At 45.9% G+C, this 7,500-nt stretch overlaps 1 protein-coding gene across 5 annotated transcripts in view; it reads right to left on the bottom strand.

The window, feature by feature from the left end:
* The window catches only part of mpp3a (membrane palmitoylated protein 3a), a 26,505-nt gene extending 19,699 nt beyond the window's left edge, over positions 1-6,806 (bottom strand). For 3 of the 5 annotated variants that reach the window (XM_012825580.3, XM_031571313.2, XM_031571302.2), the window contains exon 1: positions 6,619-6,805. The gene's annotated coding sequence lies outside the window, so the exon portion shown is untranslated. Of the gene's footprint in view, positions 1-6,618 lie in introns of all 5 variants that reach the window. The other 2 variants (XM_031571295.2, XM_031571291.2) reach the window with 1 other exon arrangement.
* Between the last annotated feature and the right edge of the window lie 694 nt (positions 6,807-7,500).

Consider the following 7,500-nt stretch of genomic DNA (forward strand, 5'->3'; position numbering starts at 1 on the left):
TGTTTAAATAACCTTGAAATACTTGGTAGGCTGTTAATGGACACTAAGTCAAAATGCCATGAAACCTATGGCTGATGTATACAGCATGTTACATATTTAATGGATAGATATCGACTGAAGTACAAGGTCACCACTTTAACTGGGTTTTAAAGCGTCAGAGTGATAACCGGAAGCAGTCAGCTCTCAGCCCACTGGGCGACTACAGAACATAGCAATCACTTGTCCATAACGTGCCGTACATGGAAATGACTAGTTAGTGAAATCAAAGTCTTATCATGCAAACAGAAGGGGCATTTCTATCTTGTGGTCATCCACAGTGATATGAATCACTTTGAAGAAACATAATGGCTGACGCACAGACACAGACATGTCAATCATGGAGCTGACTTTTTTTCCAAATAATAAAAAGCAAGTTTGGGGAGAGGAAATATGTTTCCATCGCATTATTTGTGCTTTCCCAATAGCGTATATCCACAATAAGCAACCTAGCATCCCATTACAACACATCATACATCATGAAGTCATAAACCTCTAATCTGGGTAACTGGTATCATCAGTGGCGTTGAAAACATAACACGATAGAAATGCTTTACTGGTCTTATCAGAAGCAATGGTGGTAGAATCTTACACATTTCTATGCTGTATTTCTTTAAAACTACTGTGCCGTGATCTGCTGGAGCAGACTCTCCCCCCATCATCAGCTGTGGAGAGTGGAGGTGCAGGACAGAGAACAGAGAGGCCAGAGCAGATGAAATATGCATGAGCCTCGGATAAAGAGGAAATGGGAACATCTGACAACTCCATCTATAAGCTGAGGAGGTCAGCAGAGGGAATGAGAAGCACTGTGAGATCAGACAAAAACATGGGCCAACTCACTCGCACACATATACATACACATACACTCACACATATACACATACACTCACACATATACACATACACATACACATACACTCACACACATACAGCACATATGAGTGAGCTCTCACCACATGTATTCTAGCTCTTTGGGTGTCTTTGAGTGTGTCAATGCAAGTGTATGTATGTTGATGCAGCTATCTACTACTAGCATGGGGGAAGGCCTTAGGGGTTAGCTTCAGTGAGTTAGCATTGACTTTGGTGCTGAGATGTTTGTTTCCTATAAGCTATTTTTGGCACCAGAACAGAGCACTATGAAACCAAATTTGCAAGGATGTGTGTGTGTGTGTGTGTGTGTGTGTGTGTGTGTGTGTGTGTGTGTGTGTGTGTGTGTGTGTGTGTGTGTGTGTGTACTCCCACAAGTGTATATGGAACTCTCAGTCAGTCATAACACCTACTTTAGATGGACAGAGTAGAGACTGTAGCATAAATGACTGTGTGTGTGTGTGTGTGTGTGTGTGTGTGTGTGTGTGTGTGTGTGTGTGTGTGTGTGTGTGTGTGTGTGTGTGTGTGTGTGTGTGTGTGTGTGTGTGTGTGTTTGAATGTGTTTAGCATCTTGTGTCTCTCTGTGAAGTGGTGACATCATCCTTTGGGCCCATTGCTGGTCCCAGAGGTGAGGTCATCTTACTGAGGAGTGGGGAGATTTCACACGAATCTCCTGGGGGAAAAGTGTGTGTGTGTGTGTGTGTGTGTGTGTGTGTGTGTGTGTGTGTGTGTGTGTGTGTGTGTGTGTGTGTGTGTGTGTGTGTGTGTGTGTGTACTCGGTGGATACGCACATTTAATAGATCCCTGCTCCACACAAACTCCTCTATAAGCCAAAGTGAGCTTCTGTCTTATCAGTTATAACATCTCACAAGTGAAACTAAGCGCTGGTAACCACCTAATACATAATATCATAATATTACTACTGTGCAATATAGCTCCAAGAAACACGAGATATTCTGAAGAGTCGGCACAATGGAAAGAAACACATTCAAGCAATCAAAAGGAGGAGGAGCGAGGAAATAGCCGCCATTAGATTCCCATTTCAGCCCTGTGAGCAAGCCAGCCCAAAGCAGACACAGGAGCCCCACTGTCCAGATGATTCCTTCTGAAATCCATCATCAAAACTCTGTACACCACGTGGAAGGAGAAAGACTGGGGTTCTGGATGTCAGAGGTGTCTGACTGGGGGACATCCCCCCAGCGGCTGGAGAAGAGCTCCACTGGTAGACAGTATCAAAGCACTATTCACAGAAGAGCTCCACTGGTAGACAGTATCAAAGCACTAGTCACAGAAGAGCTCCACTGGTAGACAGTATCAAAGCACTAGTCACAGAAGATCTCCACTGGTAGACAGTATCAAAGCACTAGTCACAGAAGATCTCCACTGGTAGACAGTATCAAAGCACTAGTCACAGAAGATCTCCACTGGTAGACAGTATCAAAGCACTAGTCACAGAAGATCTCCACTGGTAGACAGTATCAAAGCACTAGTCACAGAAGCACAAGAGCAGGCACTGAAGAGGTAGTGGAGGTAGGCCTATGCCAAGGTCCATGCTGAGGAACCCTCAGACACAGTCCATATAGATGAGCACGATATTAGAGACACAAAGGGCTATTGCGTACTGAATTCTGTAATTATGGTACACGGATTCTGTACGTGCTGCTGCATGCTTACTGCTGAGTTTGAGTCCCAGTCCTTGGGTCCGGGTGGACAACACCACAGATGAAGGTAGCCGGAACTAACAGACATTGTACTAATAAACCAAGACTATACATTTGTTTGCATACAAATAAGGTGTTCATTGCATTAATCTATTATAAATTGTTATGCAAAATGTGCATCCATAATTGACTGGCAAAACATTTAAAAACAATGAAGCTTCAAACATCCTTGCCTCCCATGTTGCTTCCCTGGGAAGGACCCTTGTCTCCCTTGTCTCCCATATTAAATCAACCACAACACTTCTGCTCTGGATTTTTATTTTTTTCAAGGACGAGGAGGATTAAAGGAGTTGTCTGAGGCTGCTGGAAAAACAAGTCAGTGGTTATAACTGAGGCGCTCACTCGGGGACATGAATCTGTATTACATGAAGAAGCCTGTTGTGGCAAGATGTTTGGCTGCCTAAGGTGTATCCCAGTCTTTTCTCTTACCCCAACCTGGGTTCATGTCTAATTCTTACCATTACCCATTCTTACCCTTTGGTTGGTACTCCAGAGGGGTAAGGGTATAATGAGATAGATAATTAGGCAGTGCATCGTTCAGACAATGAGATATGCATGTGAAATATTTCCGTGGTGTATCCTGAGTTGTATTTGTTGTTGTCCCTGGTATTCACATATACCCTATGCCATTGTGAGTATGGAGGGGGTGGGTCTGGGATGCCATACACCACTGTTGAGCCTTCTGGAGGTTGAGCCTAATTCAACGAAACATTAATGGTTGTAGTGCACCCTGTTGTGTTATAGTACTTGGGCTAGGTTGTTGGGTATGAGCACTTGCAGGTGAGAGTGAGAGGATTGGCCGCTGTGTGAAGTCTCCAATCAATAGCACGTGGAATTTATCATATTTTCTGTATATAACTGACAAATTTAACTTCTATCAGAGCAAGTCCATTCACAGTGGACCATGTACCTAACCCAGCTCTTATGCAGTGCCACTTTGCTGTCTGTAAATCCTCACATGACCTTTTCAGCCCCAAAATAGCATCCTTCCTGACATGCTCTTTTGCTGCATAAATGTTATATTCCTCCCAATCCCGTTAGGAGATTACACACACACACACATACACACACACACACACACACACACACACACACACACACGACCCTGGAAGGGGTCACACCACTGTTGCGTAACACTGGCAATAAGCTGAGGAGGTTCCCAGATCGGTGTCTGTCTCACCGTAGTGGCAGAGGTATTAACCCACTCATACAAACACATAGTGAACCTCACACAAATACAGTGGGCACAGTGTGGTCTATAGAGACATTAGGATACAACAGCAGTGTGGCTGCATATTTCCACTGAAATACTAGAAATATGACCCATATCATGTTCAAAAACCCCTAAAAGTGTCTATATTACAATAAGCACAAGAGCCCTTTTTCCTTTCCAGGTGTGCAATGGGATTATGGTGCACACCTACTTATCTGACTAGACTGCGGCTGGTTGGTTGAAGTCTGAGAGAACAGGGGAGGAGGTCTGGCTCACGCCTGAGTTCAGCTCCATGTCACTGCGTGACACGGCAGCCAAACTGGGACACTGCGGGTGTGCTGGGACTCAGTGGAGTCCAAAGCGGCTGACGCACTAGCAGCTTCCTCTCCGGTCTCAGTTTCATGCGGTACATCTGCCCTGGTAAAGACTGCTCTCACGGAAACGAGTCACGCTTGAAGTCAGCTGGTGCTTACATCAGTCAGGTCCTTGGGTGAAAAGTATTTGGATGGGGGGGGGGGGGGGGGGGGGGGGGGGGGGGGGGGGGGGGTGGTGGTGGTGCTATAAAGTTAAGTTGGAGACAGGATATGATGAAGGACACCAATGAAGTTTGGTTTGTTTGAGTTGAATGACTTCCGCCCTTTTGCCTGCGTGGCTAAAGCAAGTGGCGAACAGGAAGCCGCTAATCTGCAAACATGCTAACCCCCATGCAGTGTTTTCTGAGGGCCTGCGGGGACCTGACTGCTGACGTGCTGAGGGCCTGAGCTCACCCAAATCCCAGCTCACAGCTTTGACTCCGTTTCTCAGGTGATGGCATCTGACAGACAGTTTCTGCCTCTGCTAGCTGATCCTGGAGTCATCGGGTCTGGCCCTGTTCAAAGGCAAAATCCTTTGGATCCAGTGTCAGCTGCTGCCAAGAGTATTGTCACAGACTCCCACACACGGCGATAGAGAACAACAGACAACCAGATTAAGTTACACCAACAGACTGATACGAGCTAAGCGGAAATGTCAGATACACAGGATTAAGAGTCACCTGTTGTGCTACGTGTTATCACTCCATTAAGACATTAACACACACACACACACACACACACACACACTATACAGTATGCATGTGCACAGTGCACAGATTAACACCCATAAAAAGAAGGCTTATACATACACTCATGAGCTGTGGCCATGTTCCACAGCTGTGTGAAAAACACTTTAGCAGACTAATCGTGTGGCTACCATGGGAATGGACAAGATGCCAGAGCGGAAATGTTCAGTTGGGCGGCTGGATTTGCTAATATAGCTAAACCTGAGTGAACTCTCAGTGTGTCCGTTGACACAGTTTCCGTGGCAGGGCCACAGGGGTACTGTGTGGGAGACCATAAGGCCCGCTAATGGCAGTAAACACCAGCTTTTCAAACTCAAAACACAAGAACATAATAAAGACCATGCAATAAAGTTACAACATCCCTACTTATTGAACTTTAATAGTACAATAATAAGGAAAGTGATACGGACACTGGTCATCAGTTCACACATAGAATGCACATAGATGTTATGTGGAACTTCAGGTAACATATTAGATGCATAGCCTAATGTGTGTGTACCACACACACACACACACACACACACACACACACACACACCAGTAACAGAAGCAGCAGTTCATGTTTCCTGATTTGCATGCAAGGCATAGCTCAAGTAGTCAAAGGAAGTAAAAGCCTTGTCATGAACCTGGCAAAAACCCAACCCTCCTGCCTCCCATCTCTCTGTCTTTCTCTCTCTCTATCTATCTATCTCTCTCTCTCTCTATCTCTCTCTCTCTTTCTCTCTTTCTCTCTCTCTCTCGTGTAGAAAAATAAAGCACAATTTTATCTATAACTTATAATCTTACATCTCCGGTGAACATTCAGTGTTACTTCAACACAAAATCAGCAATGAAAATAATAATTATAATTATTATTATTATGTATTTAAAAGATAGGCATATTTCTCTCACACTGTGTTTTGAAAACACAAACAAATACATACAGAAACACACACACACAGAGAAATGCACACATAAGCAGACAAAAAGACACAGAGACACAAACACACCCACATACGAACACAGACCCCCCCCCCCCCACATACACATACACTCAAACAACACACATGCATGCACACACACAGGTACCAGCTGTGTGAGACAGACATTATAACGCAAGTTGTCACCCAACCACACTCCACCTCCTCACCTCATATCATCAAAATAATGCCATCAATGCTTTAGCACGCTAAATAAAATACCTCCATTCCTCCCCTTTCTCCATCCCTCTCTCTCTCTCTCTCTCTCTCTCCATCTTCCTTCATAAAACCACTTCCTCAGTGCACCCTCTTCCTCCCTCCGTCTCCTCTCTCTCTCTCTCTCTCTTTCTTCATCTCTCCCTTCGTTTCTCCCTCCCTCCCTCTCCATTTGTTTTTCCGCTCTCTGCAGTCGATCTGCAGTGCTGCTCCGTATCGCCTGGTTTCTTTTAGCTTGCATATGTCGGCCGCCACAGCAGAGGGGCAAAAATCCGCTTTGAATGAGATTATCACATACCACACACACACAGACACACACTTTCTCTCTCTCACACACACACACACGCTTATACACACCACACCCACCACCAGAACTCGTACGCAGGCATGAGCGCACACACACATGAACACACATTGAGAAACACACACAGCATGCAAGTGCAGGGCTGACTGTAGAGCCACAGCAGCTCTTCATAGTAACAGCAATGTAGGCTGAAGCATCCTTACCTTATTTCGTCTTCCTCTCTCTCGCCTTTTCTCTCTGTCAGTCAATTCTCTCTTTCGCTGTCTTGGTTCCTCCCTCGTTCACAGGCAGCAGCCACACTGATCCCTTCAGCTCTGATTCCCCCTCTGGCTGCTGAGCTCACGGACCTGCTGCTCCCTCTGCTGCTCCACACTCCTCCCTCTCCCTCTCTCTCTCTCTCTCTCTCTCTCTCCCTCTCTCTTTTTTTCTCTCTCCCTCTCGCACACTATCTCGCTCTCGCAGCAGTTCTCTGCGTGTGTCTCTCAACCGTTCTCTGTTTTCTCTCGTGGTCCACTTTCTCTCCTGCTCTCTCTCTCTCTCTGTCTTGCTAAGCTAGACCGCTCACTCTCTCTTTCCGTCTCTCTTGTGTCTCTCACTTGCTGTCAATATCTGCGTCCCCCTTCCCTCCTCCCTCTCTCCACCCACCTCCTTCCAAAGTCCCCTCCCTCTGTTGGTGTTAATTACTGAGCCCGCACGGTGATGTGGGAGACTGGGGCAGGTGTGTGAGGTGAGCGTGGGTGGGTGGGTGGCAGAGGGTAGGCATGGGGGAGGAGTGGCTGTTTAGAGTCGTCATGGCCAGCCATTGTTTTTTCTTCCTCCTCAATCTGCCATCGTTCCATTATTCCATTCGCTATTGGCATTTTTTTCTCCCCGCCCCATCCCCCTTTTCCTGTCAGACCACTAGATTCTCTGTAATATTTTCTCCAGTATTTTGTTTCTGACTCACTGAATAAATCAGACCATTAGATGAGACAGATGAGAATGTTTGTGTGTGTGTGTGTGTGTGTGTGTGTGTGTGTGTGTGTGTGTGTGTGTGTGTGTGTGTGTGTGTGTGTGTGTGTGTGTGTGTGAGAGAGAGAGAGAGA

Source organism: Clupea harengus, chromosome 1 (genome assembly GCF_900700415.2).
Source record: "Clupea harengus chromosome 1, Ch_v2.0.2, whole genome shotgun sequence".
NCBI classification, from domain to species: domain Eukaryota; kingdom Metazoa; phylum Chordata; class Actinopteri; order Clupeiformes; family Clupeidae; genus Clupea; species Clupea harengus.